Source organism: Parasteatoda tepidariorum, chromosome 8 (assembly GCF_982258835.1).
Source record: "Parasteatoda tepidariorum strain Cologne lab strain chromosome 8, Ptep-v5.0, whole genome shotgun sequence".
Taxonomy (NCBI): Eukaryota; Metazoa; Arthropoda; class Arachnida; order Araneae; family Theridiidae; genus Parasteatoda; species Parasteatoda tepidariorum.
The window spans coordinates 55,922,679-55,935,547 of record NC_141762.1 but is presented as its reverse complement, the minus strand read 5'-3'; the positions used below and the strand labels follow the sequence as shown (position 1 = coordinate 55,935,547).

Below are 12,869 nucleotides of genomic sequence, written 5' to 3'. Positions count from 1 at the left end.
TTGTTTTTTTACTCAAATATTAAAATGTTTTTCTTTTCGATTTGCAAGAGAATAAAAATTTATTTAAATTGATAAAATTTGCAGGGAGATTATATATTTTAAAGGCGAGCAATAAATCCTTTAAAAAGTGTAAATTTTTAAATATCATGTTTGATATGTGTCTTGATAAAGAAATGTGAATTTTCGTTACCAAAACGAAAAAAGTGAAATTTTGAATGTTGATAGAATATTTTGTGAAATTTTGCCCTTGTGGTTTTTGCTATGCGTGAAAATTTTTATAAATTGTTTTTCTCATTTGTAGTCTATTGAACAAACTTGATATTTTAAATACATATGCATTTTTTATTTTCATTTTTTCTACATTTTAGTTTTGAGTCTCTGGCTTGTTCAGGCAGAAAATAATCAAAATTTTGATTGGCAATAAGTCGTGCTAATAGTGGTCAGTAAGTGTTTGAAAATTGTGTTTTCATCCTGTGTAGAAAATCAGTTAAAAATTTCAGCAATTATGCTAGTAAAAAAATTGGTCAAATTTTAATTGCAAAATTTTTTTTTTCTTTTTTGTATAGTAGGAGTTATTTATTCTTACATTTAAATTCCAAGCTTGACTTTTTGTTAATTTTCTTTTAAGCAAAATGTGTCTAATTTAAATCCTGCAAATAAAAAATGAATTAATTCATCATTTACTTACTACTATTATTATTCTTATTAAATTATACTATTATTATTTAATTATAATAATAGTATAATGCAAAAATAGTATAATTTGATAGTATTAGATTAGAATTGAATAATTAATACTATTATTAAATTCACTATTCACAGAAAAAACATATTTTGTGAAGACCAAACACTAACAGGCTTGCAACGTTACGCCCGTGCTTCTAAACAATTTTGGTAAGGTGAGTAGCACTTTAAATATTGTGGGAATCTACAACCGCATCGGTAAATACCTAAACATCAAGCTTGTGTTCCTATTGTTCTTCGAAATCTCTAATAGTAGTAACGAAACTAAGACTCAATTCGATTGTTCGAATACGCATATTCCTGTCCTAATGTTAAAGATGCTGAACAAAAAGTTTAAAATTGCAATTAAAGTGAACATTAAGAAATTACTTTTCCATCATAAAAAACGTAGAATTTTTTTTCTACTTAAGCAGATATAATAATTAGGTCTATGATTATTTTCATTTCTGTGAGAATTCGACTGATGTCTATGTTTTTGTTAAAATTTATGTAAAAATGTTGAAAATTTTTACAGCAAAAAATTTAGCTTTCCTCTCCTTGAAATAGTGTCTAAATTTTCATTGTAATATATTTTTATTGCTTTCAATTCTAGAAATATATTTTATTAATTTGATTTGATATTAAAAACAATTTGATTGTTAACGTCACACTATATTAACTGTAACCACGGTCCGGATATCATGCTTGGTAATGCTCTGAAGACAATCCTTACCTATCCTAAAAATAAGTGTCGAGCTATTACGATTTAGATATAGAAAAGTAGATTTCGATACATCAACCGTTTAAACGCTTCTCAACTACCTATTAATTAATTTAAAAAGCGAACTTCTTCTAATGCAATTGGAACAATAAACCGCCATAAAGAATTTTACTTTAGTATAAAATTAAATAAGTGCATTTTTCTAATTAATAATAGAAATATTTAGATTAAATCTCTAAAATAGTTTCAGAATTACGCATGACACTAGCAACGAAATGACCCTGTCGACGAAATGACCCTGTCAACGAAAAGACCCTGTCGACGAAATGACTTGTCGACGAAATTACTTGTCGACGAAATGACCCTGTCGACGAAATCACTTGTCGACGAAATGACCCTGTCGACGAAATGACCCTGTAAATGAAAAGACTCTGTCGACGAAATGACCCTGTCGACGAAATCACTTGTCGACGAAATGACCCTGTCGACGAAATGACCTGTCGACGAAATGACCCTGTCGACGAAATCACTTGTCGACGAAATGACCCTGTCAACGAAATGACTTGTCGACGAAATGACCCTGTCGACGAAATGATCCTGTAAATGAAAAGACCCTGTCAACGAAATGACTTGTCGACGAAATGACCCTGTCGACGAAATGACCTTGTCGACGAAACGACCCTGTAAATGAGAAGACCCTGTCGACGAAATGACTTGTCGACGAAATGACCCTGTCGACGAAATCACTTGTCGACGAAATCACTTTTCGACGAAATGACTTGTCGATGGAATGACCCTGTCGACGAAATGACCTATCGACGAAATGACCCTGTCGACGAAATGACTTGTCGACGAAATGACCCTGTCGACGAAATGACCCTGTCGACGAAATGACCCTGTCGACGAAATGACTTGTCGACGAAATGACTTGTCGACGAAATGACCCTGTCGACGAAATGACCCTGTCGACGAAATGACTTGTCGACGAAATGACCCTGTCGACGAAATGACCCTGTCGACGAAATGACCCTGTCGACGAAATGACTTGTCGACGAAATGACCCTGTCGACGAAATGACCCTGTCAACGAAATGACTTGTCGACGAAATGACCCTGTCGACGAAATGACCCTGTCGACGAAATGACTTGTCGACGAAGTGACCCTGTCGACGAAATGGCCTGTCGACGAAACAACCCTGTCGAGGAAACGGCCTGTCGACGAAATGACCTAGTCGATGAAATGGCCTGTCGATGAAGTGGTGTCGATGAAATGGCCTGTCGATGAAATGATTGTCGATGAAATGAACCAGACCCGTGCTGAATATAGTAAGTACTCACACTGCTGAAATAAATTATAGAAGTTAAGGAAGAATTCCCTCATCACAAAGAAGTAAAAGGTGGAAATTAAAATTCCCATGCTTTTAGAAAGTAAATGATTCATAAAAGCTTCCAAAAAATTAATTAGTTTTTTGACTATAAAATATTTTCGAAATCTCTAATTAAAAATGAAGGTGCGCTTTTGTTAACCCTGTGTTGACCTTTTTCAATTTTCCCCTTTGTCTTCAGTCCTAAATCTATTCATTGTTTACTCAACTGAATCTATTCCTGCCTGATGGTAGTTGTCATCGATTTAGTGCAATAGTTGCCATGACAATTCGTTCAAATATTTTATGACTTGCTTGATTGCAAAACTGAAAGTTGAGAGGGCGAAAAAAAAAAGAATTAATTTTTCTTTTTGTCAACTAAGGGCAAAATGTTTAAATTGCAGGCATTTTACGTGTCTGTTAAACTCAGAAATGTTTTTTTAACTTTTAACCCGGTAAGGATCTTATTACTTTCAAGAAAGCGGTCATAAAAGTACCTATTTTTGTATTCAAGAAAATTACATGAAAAAAGGTGTATATTCAATAAGTGTTTTCATTTTTAGAATATTTTTAGCTTGAAATTTAAAGCTCCATATGTCCATGTAACTCTGACGTCAAAATGTACACAATATTAAAAAATATTTTATGGAGAAACTCAAACCACATGCTTTCGCAAAGAGCATAAGTAGCTGAACTAATAAGAGTACGAAATACATATGTTTGGACAGTGCTGACATCTAGTTTAAAATTATCTAACTATCTCCAGTTACATTAAATATAGTCTGGTGTAGCCATTTAATGTGCGATAAGAAATAAAAAAATCCAGGCCCAAGAGATGGATGTATTTAAACCTTTTACGTGCATTATTTTTGAATGCTCTAGCCCTGAAATATCACGGGCACGAGAAATAGGCGATGAAAGCTCACCTCATGATTTTGACTTGAGCGAGATTGAAGGGGTAAAGCCACACACCGAAGTGATTAAGTGACGAAGTATTTTTTCCATTGTAAAATAAGGTAAAAAGTTGACTAGAATTCCAAACTTAAAACCTATCTATTGTATGCTTTGGATTGTTTAGGCCAGGGGTACCCAATTTTTTCAGCTACGAAACCCTAAACGATCAAACTTTTTTTGTGAAACCCAGACTTTTTTTTTTTTTTAAAGTTCATAATTTGGTGTAAATATGCAAATGAAATAATTAAGATAATAAAAAAGAACTTAAATTCTGAAACATTTAATGTGAATGAAATTTTTTCATTGTTTCATCAATAAGTTTTAAAATTAGGTTTTATGTTAGGCAGTTGAATGCGCAAGTTAGAAGAGGTTATGTTTTTTTTTTTTTTTTTGCAAAAGTTAAGTCTAGTAGTTTTTGTCGCTTAAGTTGAAATTTATTAAAATAAGCTGAATTATAATTTTTTAGAAAGATCTGTTACAAATTGTGAGAAAAATTGCAAGAGAAAAATTATTCTTTATTCTTGAATTTGGATATTTTATTTTGAATTTCAAAATTTGAGGAAATATTCTAATGCGATAATTTGTAAAAGCACATCGTTTAGCAATTTATTCAATAATTTGTTATTGGGGAAAAAAATAGATTTTTAAAACATCCTATTTTAATTTTATTGCATTTTTACCTAAATAATTTCATAAAAATTACCTTAATATTAAATAAATAATGAATTATTGGTTGAATACTGACTAATTACGGGTTTCAAAAAATTCATAACTGGTTTCAAAAAATGATTACCTGTTAAAAAAAAAAAAAAAAAAAAAAAAGTTCTAACGCATGTCTGGAGCCCATGTGACCTTACTACTGAACTATAGGTTTGAGAACCGCTGGTTTAGGCTCTTAGACTGGATTAATCATGTCCATCTGTTTAAAAGGCATGAAGTGGATGGTATACCGATTTTGATTCGACTTAGAAATCAAGTTACCTCAATTCTTCTAAACGCCAACACAATTTCTATTTCTTATATTTTTTGTACTGTTTGTTTTGTAAACCTTGTCTTTCAAAAAAAAAAATTTTTTTTAAGGAGTTTTTCTTTAAAATTTCACATAACACTACAAAAAAAAATTTACTTGAGTAATAATAATAAAAAAAAATAATGAATAAGTAAAAAAATTTTTGGTTTAGCAAGGATATTATTTAAAATTATTTTAAAGCTATTTAAGAAATTAAATATCATTGATTTTCATATACGCTATATTTAACAATTCATTTTGCTTTGAAAAATTTGATGATTTAACTGACATGTCAAACTCAACAGACCAAACAGAAATTATCTTTTCTAACCATTCTACTTCAATGATGATTAATCAAATTTTTTTCGATAATTCATATGGTACATCCAACCAATAGATAATATAAACGAACCTTTGAAACTATTTTATCTTTGTTTCATTTCATCCAATTTCCTTTAAAAAGTTTGATGATTTGACTGCAACCTCAAATTCGTAGTCAATAAAAATTTTCCTTACTAACTATTTTATCTAGATTACGATTAACATATTTAAGGAATATAAAAAGATAATTCAAACAATCGATTAAATTTTTTGAAGAGTCAAATAATCAAGCAAAGAATCTTGGTTTGAGATAAAAGATCAATAAAAGAAATAACAGAGGAACAAAAATCTGATAGAGATGAGGTTGACTTCTGAAATCACTTATTTTTATTCAATGACTCGTTGCGATCGATACAGTTATGAAACAAGCTTTTTTTTACTTAAAAAAAATATTTAATCCAAATTTTAAGTATCTCATTTATACAAAATGAATAAAATGTTTATTATTATTATTAAATGTTTATTATTGTTTATAATTATTATTTTTATGTTTACTATTATTTTTATGTTTACTATTATTGTTATATTTTCATCAATTTTATCTTAAGTTTATAAAACCAGTATTTCGTAATTACCATTTATTTTATAAATCTGAAAATGACGAATCTATTCCTTTTTTTATTCCTTAAATTATATAATTTGGCTAAGAATTCGTTTTTATTCCTTTGTTTTTGATAATATTTTACATTAGAATCAGACAGCTTCAATTCTTCAATCATCTTTTTAAATTTTAGCAAATATTAACAACAACAAAATTTCCCTTTGAAATTTTTAAAAAATGCCAAATAGTGAAAAATAAAAAATGCAAATTAAAAAAAAAAAAAATTCCTGACGAAGATACTTTCACTATTTTTCACTATAAATTCACTATTTTTGCTGCTCAAAATTTTTTAAAAATAATTTCATTTAAATTAAAACAGTTTTTTCATTCGAAAAATCACAGGAATAAGGTAAAAATGCAACAGCTGAATATTTTTTTACTCAGCGCATTGATACATGAATGAAGGTAAAGAGTGTGCTGCGGTTTCCTGTCTAGTCAACATTTTCCTTGTTTGTGTTTTGTAGATTGGTGAGTAGCGGGTTTGTTTTGAGTTCTCGCGTGGAAATTTTCTTTACGTGAAAGAACCCGCCCATTTAATTTTAGATCAAAATACTACAACTTACTACAAAAGATGAAGAGCTGTGCACAATAATTGGGAAAAACTATATTTCATATATACAAGATTTATTTTAGACGTAAGTTCAGATTTAAAAATGCTTTCTATCCATGTCTTTTTCTTCCTTTTTCTTTTTATGAGTGCGAATGATGTTTATAAATAGAGACTAGGTTTTCTCTAATTTTTTATTCATAAATAATTCAAAATTTAAAAAAAAAAAAAATAATTTTAACATTTTTTTTACTGATCGACAGTCTTAACTATTCTCAATGAGAAAGTTTCTATTTAACAATTTTACGTCAATTACAAGTATTAAATTTCATCCTATTGCTGTTTTATATCCGGTCCATATGCTTGAAAAATTATCGTTACTGTTTTTCGATAGCTTATTATATCATAATCGGCTTTGTAATTAAGTTGATTTGACAAAATTCCGAAAAACGTTTTATTAAATTTTCCTTCATTTTATTAATTTTTTCCCCACCCTTCTTTATCTGTTTTCATTTTCACCCTATAATTTATTTCCTGAGGCAACTCCATAATTATTAAGATATAAATTTAAAGCGTTTACAAAAAAAGTACATTTTCATTCATAATTTATAAAATGTTGTACAACAATTTATATTTAAAGTGTCTTTATTTATGTAATTAAAAAAAGAAAATTTAAAATTGAAATCCAAAACTGCCTCTTTCATAGAATCGTTTTTCTCTTAAAAAATACATTGTTCTCCCCGTTTCAAAATATTATTAATAATAAAAGAAAATTTATCAAAATTATTCATTGTAACAATTTTACTTAGTAAAACTCAAAATATTAATTAATAAATATTATTATTAATTACTCAAATATTATTAATTTAATTCAAAATTTGAAAGCTTAATTTTAAAGCGTTTTTTATTTAAAATGTGATTAAGTTTTTCCCCCAAAACCTGTTGACACTTTTCCAAATACTGAGAGTAATTTTTTTTCTGTTTAATTTTCTAATTTTGGAACTACTTGGGGGTCCCTACGAGTAGAAACGCTTGATTCCCTTTTCAGTTAGGGTTTCTTCTTCCTTATTATTTTCTCCTCATTTGATGCTTTCAAGTCGAATTTTACGAAGTCTAGAATTTATTAGTTTAAGAATCATGACCATTAGTTTTTTATTAAACACAAACTTAGGATCATTTTTTCTTTTCTTTTATAGTTTAGTTTACAAAATCATCAAAAAAACTCCTCTATCTTTAGATTACTTTGTTTTTCCCTAGGGCTATGGAATTATACAAGAATAGCTATCCCTCTTCCCCCTGAAAAAAAAAACTTGTTTTTCAACTGTTTGGATTTTAAGTTCCAAACGCAGTCACTGAAGATATTATTTAATTGACATTTCAGACGACATGTTCCGTATATTAAACGAAAATTAAGATTTTGTATTCTGTGCTTTGACATAAATTTCACGTTTGCTTTTTTAATTAATTCGAATTTGCTGCTTTGTGAATTTTTCCTAACAATTAACATTACTATAAGTTAAATCAGATTTTAAAAAAAATAATTGTATTATTTTTACAGTTGGTTTATTTGCTCAAATGTTTTGTCTGGTTGAATTAGTGACGAGATTTCATGGAGACAGGCACAGGTGTGGCTTCACCTAATAAGTTGGATAAATCGATCTCTATTGTATCACATTTCGATGCTTTTTTTTAGACTTTTTGCTATTTTCTCATACAAGTTGAGAACGAAAAAAATTATTTTTTCATAACTTTGCATAAAATCTTGAAATCAGATGTTAAATTTTTTTTTCTTTCTCGATAAGTTTTATTGATTTTTATCTTTTTATCATTGCGTAATCAATTACCATGGGTTTTCTTTATGCTAATACGGATATTTTTGAAACAAATTTCCATGGAAGTACATGAATTATAAAGTGCAATTTATTTAACGCATTTTCCATGCCAAAATCTGTATTTAAAAAGGGAAGAAAAAAAATTAAATTATTGATTCACTGTATGTTTTTTTCTTAAAATTCCTTTTTTTTCCCATGTAAATTTTATTAATTTTTATAAACCGAATTAATTTGATGTTTCGAACTCTTCACTGCGACCGATTTTGATAGTTTCTTTCCCTTGATCCCTAATTCATGATACTTAAACGATTTATTTCTCACACCATTTTTAACAGATTCTAAAAATAAATTAATGACCAAGATTATGAGACATCGTATGTTTGCATTATAAATTTAAGAGATATGAAACGAAAATTATAACGAATGTGTTTATGTATTTGCATTCATTTTTTTTTTCATAAATAATTGTTGGATTAAAAAATATATTCAAATGTATTTTTTTTTAAAATTTATGTTGAGGATGATGCAAAAAAAAAAAAAAAAAAAAAAAAAAAAAAAAAGTGCATTTATAGAGGTACATTGAGAGTGACAAATCAATAATATCTGAATTAGAGAAAAAACTCGACGATTAGTTTTGAAATGAAGGAAAAATTACATACAAATACATTGAAACGTATTTTATTGAAGAAAAAAAATTGATATCAACGGCGGCGTATGGACACTTCTAGTTTCATTTGCAATCAAACTGTTTCGAAAGCTTTCAATCTCGTTTCCTTTGACCGGCATCCTCCAAATTCAAGATTTTTCCCTATACTCGATCCAGGAGTTCCCTTGTCTTCTGGATTGGGTTCAAAATTACAAGGCTACGTAGTCGTAAACCCAAAAATTGGGTCGGCTGTTACGATCAGTCCCGCAGTGGACTGATCGTTAGGACACGGTTCCCAGCAGATCACCGAAGTCAAGCATCACTGGCTGCGGTCAGTGTGCGGGTGGGAGACCACTTGGATCATTCTGCGTAGGGACCGAGGGTGTGCGGTATTGGTCCTCGTTAAACTGTTCTACCATAAAGTGCTCGACATCGCGTGCAGGTCGTCGGGCTACCGAAGCGGGGGTGCCATCCCCTCTGCAGAGGATCAAAATTGGGATGGCTTGTCTTCGGATCATCCTCAGGGATGTCTCCCAGACCGTCGCCAATAGCCCATTGTGCAGCTCTAGTGCGACTTAAATGAACTACAACAACATTTTCGTGGTTTTCCGCTTCATGTAACTCAAATGCTGGTTAGTTCCACCGAAAAGTCCTCCGCGAAGGCAAATTTCTCCCAATACTTGATCCAAGAGTTCCCTTGTCTTCTGGATTGGGTTCAAATTACAAGGCTACGGAGTTGACTATTAGCAATCGTAAACCCAAAGATTTTGTCGGCTGTTCAACGACGGTTATAAAATAAATCCAAGATGTGTGAGCCGCGATGGCTCAGAGGATAGAGCTTTCGCCTTCCAATGAGGTGAACCGGAGTTCGATCCCGGCGATGGCTTGTCGATACGAATTCCGCATCCGGCTTGCACCGACCACGGTGCTGATGTGAAATATCCTCAGCGGTAGACAGATCACGGGTTACAGTCCCCTTGCCGTCAGGATAACTGTGGGAAGTTTTCGTGGTTTTCCGCTCCATGTAACGCAAATGCTGGTTAGTTCCATCAAAGAGTCCTCCACGAAGGCAAATTTCTCCCAATACTTGATCCAAGAGTTCCCTTGTCTTCTGGATTGGGTTCAAATTACAAGGCTACTTAGTTTAACCAAAGAATATACATAGGGGAAGAAGTCTAGCTTTCATCGCACCCTCCTCTCCTTCTAACCAATACTGGGATTGGGAAAGCGTTGCGGTAAAGAAGAAACTTTTTCACCGTTGGTTTGTTATGTATTTTCACACACTATTGATAAACAGTAACTATTAAGATATCTCTTTGAGAATACATTTATATCATCCATGTTAATTAAATCTGCTAACACATTTTGACACAGAAAGAAAGAATAAATTGGCGGAAAGCAGCGTACCCAACCATGCATGTAGAATTGTCCAACAAACTGTTCACAGGTGACGTACCTTCTGTCACTTTGCTTCTTATACGCATGCGCAGGATCTCAGTTCAAATGACGCTCTGCTAAATCTGAGTATGTTACTCACCCTGTAAGTTGTTTTTCTAGTATAGCCTACTGAACCAATTCTTTGGTTTAACATTAGCCGTCGTAAACTTAAATTTGGATCTGCTGTTCAACAACGGTTATAAACTAAAATTTGGATTATAAGTTAGAGTCCCCTTGCTGTCAGGATAACCGTGCGAGGTTTTTCTCACCATGTAACGCAACGTCAGACGAAATTTCCTAACTTCAAAAGCCATCTAGAATTAAAGAATTTGTAACTGTGCCCGTCTAGTATTAAATAATTTGTGCTGTGTTTATTATAGAAGTTTGCTTTCTAAACTATTTTCATGATTGTTTTAGGTTTGTGGAACTTTTTTTCGCGGAAAAGAATGAATTTCGCTTTTCAGAAACAGCAATTATACTTGCACACAGGTGCGAGATTTTGATGTCTCAGATGCACCCGAATTTTATCTTTCCTAAAACATTGCAAATAAATATTTGTTCTGATTTTAGCGAACAACCTACTGCACATATTCCTTTGCATTTAACGGGTGTATCGAGATAAGTACCCTAATCTCAATTACCGTCATCTCAAATATGGATGTATAGAAGTAACGGTTTCTAAGCAAGGGGGTATTGGTCCGCCTCCCTCTAATACGTGATAATCGTATCAAATGCAAACAAATATGTTTCTTTTTTTTCTTAGCGCGGCATGTCCTTATTTGGACTTTGTGTCCTTAAACCCTTCATTCAATCATCAATCAAACAATTCTGTTTTTGGATAACCGCTTAGAAATAAGTACTTTCCATTATTTTTATGGTAGTATGCTAATTAATATATTTTATTTTTAACCGACATTGAACAGCTGACCCAGTTCTGAGTTTCTGACTACAGATGTTCAACTCCGTTTGGTTGTAATTTTGAACCAAACTCAGAAGACACCAGAACTCCGGGTCAAGCACTGGGATGAATTAGACTTAGTGGAAGACTTATTCATGGAACCAGCTCGAATATGCGTTACATGGAGACGAAAATCACGAAAACCTCCCGAGGTTAGAATGACGGCAAATGGACTCCAACCCATCATCCTTCAACACCGGAGGATATTTCCCTTCAACAACGTACGAGTGTGCAGAATTCGTATCGACGAGCCATCGCTTGTATTCGAACTTTGGTCACCTCATTGGCAGGCGAGCTTTCTGTCCTATGATCCTCCTCGGCTCTAATTAACATATTTTATAACTGTCGTTGAAGAGCCGACCCAATTTTTGGTTTATGACCACTAATGGTGAACTCTGTAGCCTTGTAATTTTGAACTCAATCCAGAAGACAAGGGAACTCATGAATCAAGTATTGGATGAAATTTGCCTTCGTGGAGAACTTTTTGATGAAACTAAACAGTATTTGCGTTACATAGAGAGGAAAACCACGAAGCCTACCATGGCTAGGTCTGACGGCAAGGGGATTGTAACTTATGATCCGTCTACCACTGAGGATATTTTACGTCAACACTGTGTGAGTCGAGTGCGGAATTAGTATCGATCCGTCTTTCGCTGGGATTCGAACCCGGTTCACCTCATTGGAAGGCGAACGTTCTATTCCATGAGCCACCACTGCTCAAATGATTCTTCCGCGAATTCTGGTCAAAGCAAACGATATTGATTGAGACAACGAAACGATTAACGTATTTGTATACTAATAAATCGAAACATTTAAAAATTATTAATAAGGGACAGTTAAAATATTACGTACGCATATTTTTTAAGATTTTTAATTCGCCCTAACCCGTTATCGTCAAAAATAAGCATGTTGCAAACCCCTTCTATGTTTACGCAAGAAAGTCGCAATCCCCCCTCCCGTTGGTTTTCGCTGTGACTTTTTCTATAGTTATTTAACTTTAGGATTTATTACAAATATTATTATTATAAAATTAATTTAGAGAAAGTTCTTCGATTTCCAAACAATCCATCAATTCTAAACTTAAGTGAGTTACAAAATAAAACAAGTATGAGTTTTAAAGAGTTTTTATTGCAAAAAGAAGTATATGTGTATTCACCTTTTTCTAACTAATATAATAGATATTTCAAAATGTTTGTTCAGCTTGTGCTTGTTTATAAAGTAAAAGATTTTTCTCTCTAATTCGCGTTTGTAATCGACTATGGGCGATTTTGCGATTTGGTGCTAATGGAGCGTACTCCTATTTCCTTCAACATTTGAAATGCTAACGACCGACTTTTCGAGCAATCTAGTATATAGTTTGAACGTAATGCAGGGGTCTGCCCAGACATTTTGTGAAAGGTCCGTTTTTGTAAAATAGTAAAAAAATTACTCGTAATTTGTGAATATAAAATAAACGTTAAGTCACATTCTTTCAACCAGGGTCCACTTTTGTGAATTTGTGCAAATAGGGTCCGTTATTGCAACAAAAAATTTTTTTTTCAAGGAGTTTTTAAATTGTAAAAACATACAAGATTATGCTCAACACTGTAAAATTATAATTTAAAAAATTAAATTTAATTTTAAAAAATAAACAGCAATTGCAGCTACTAAATTAGCGATGCAACATATAAATATTTGATATTTAGCCTATACTGCTG

General features: G+C 31.9%; 1 protein-coding gene across 1 annotated transcript in view; it reads left to right on the top strand.

Annotated features, from left to right (window-relative positions):
- The first annotated feature begins 6,168 nt into the window (after positions 1-6,168).
- The window catches only part of LOC107437505 (plasmolipin), a 28,083-nt gene continuing 21,382 nt past the window's right edge, over positions 6,169-12,869 (top strand). The window contains exon 1 of the mRNA XM_016049526.5: positions 6,169-6,387. The gene's annotated coding sequence lies outside the window, so the exon portion shown is untranslated. The remainder of the gene's footprint in view (positions 6,388-12,869) is intronic.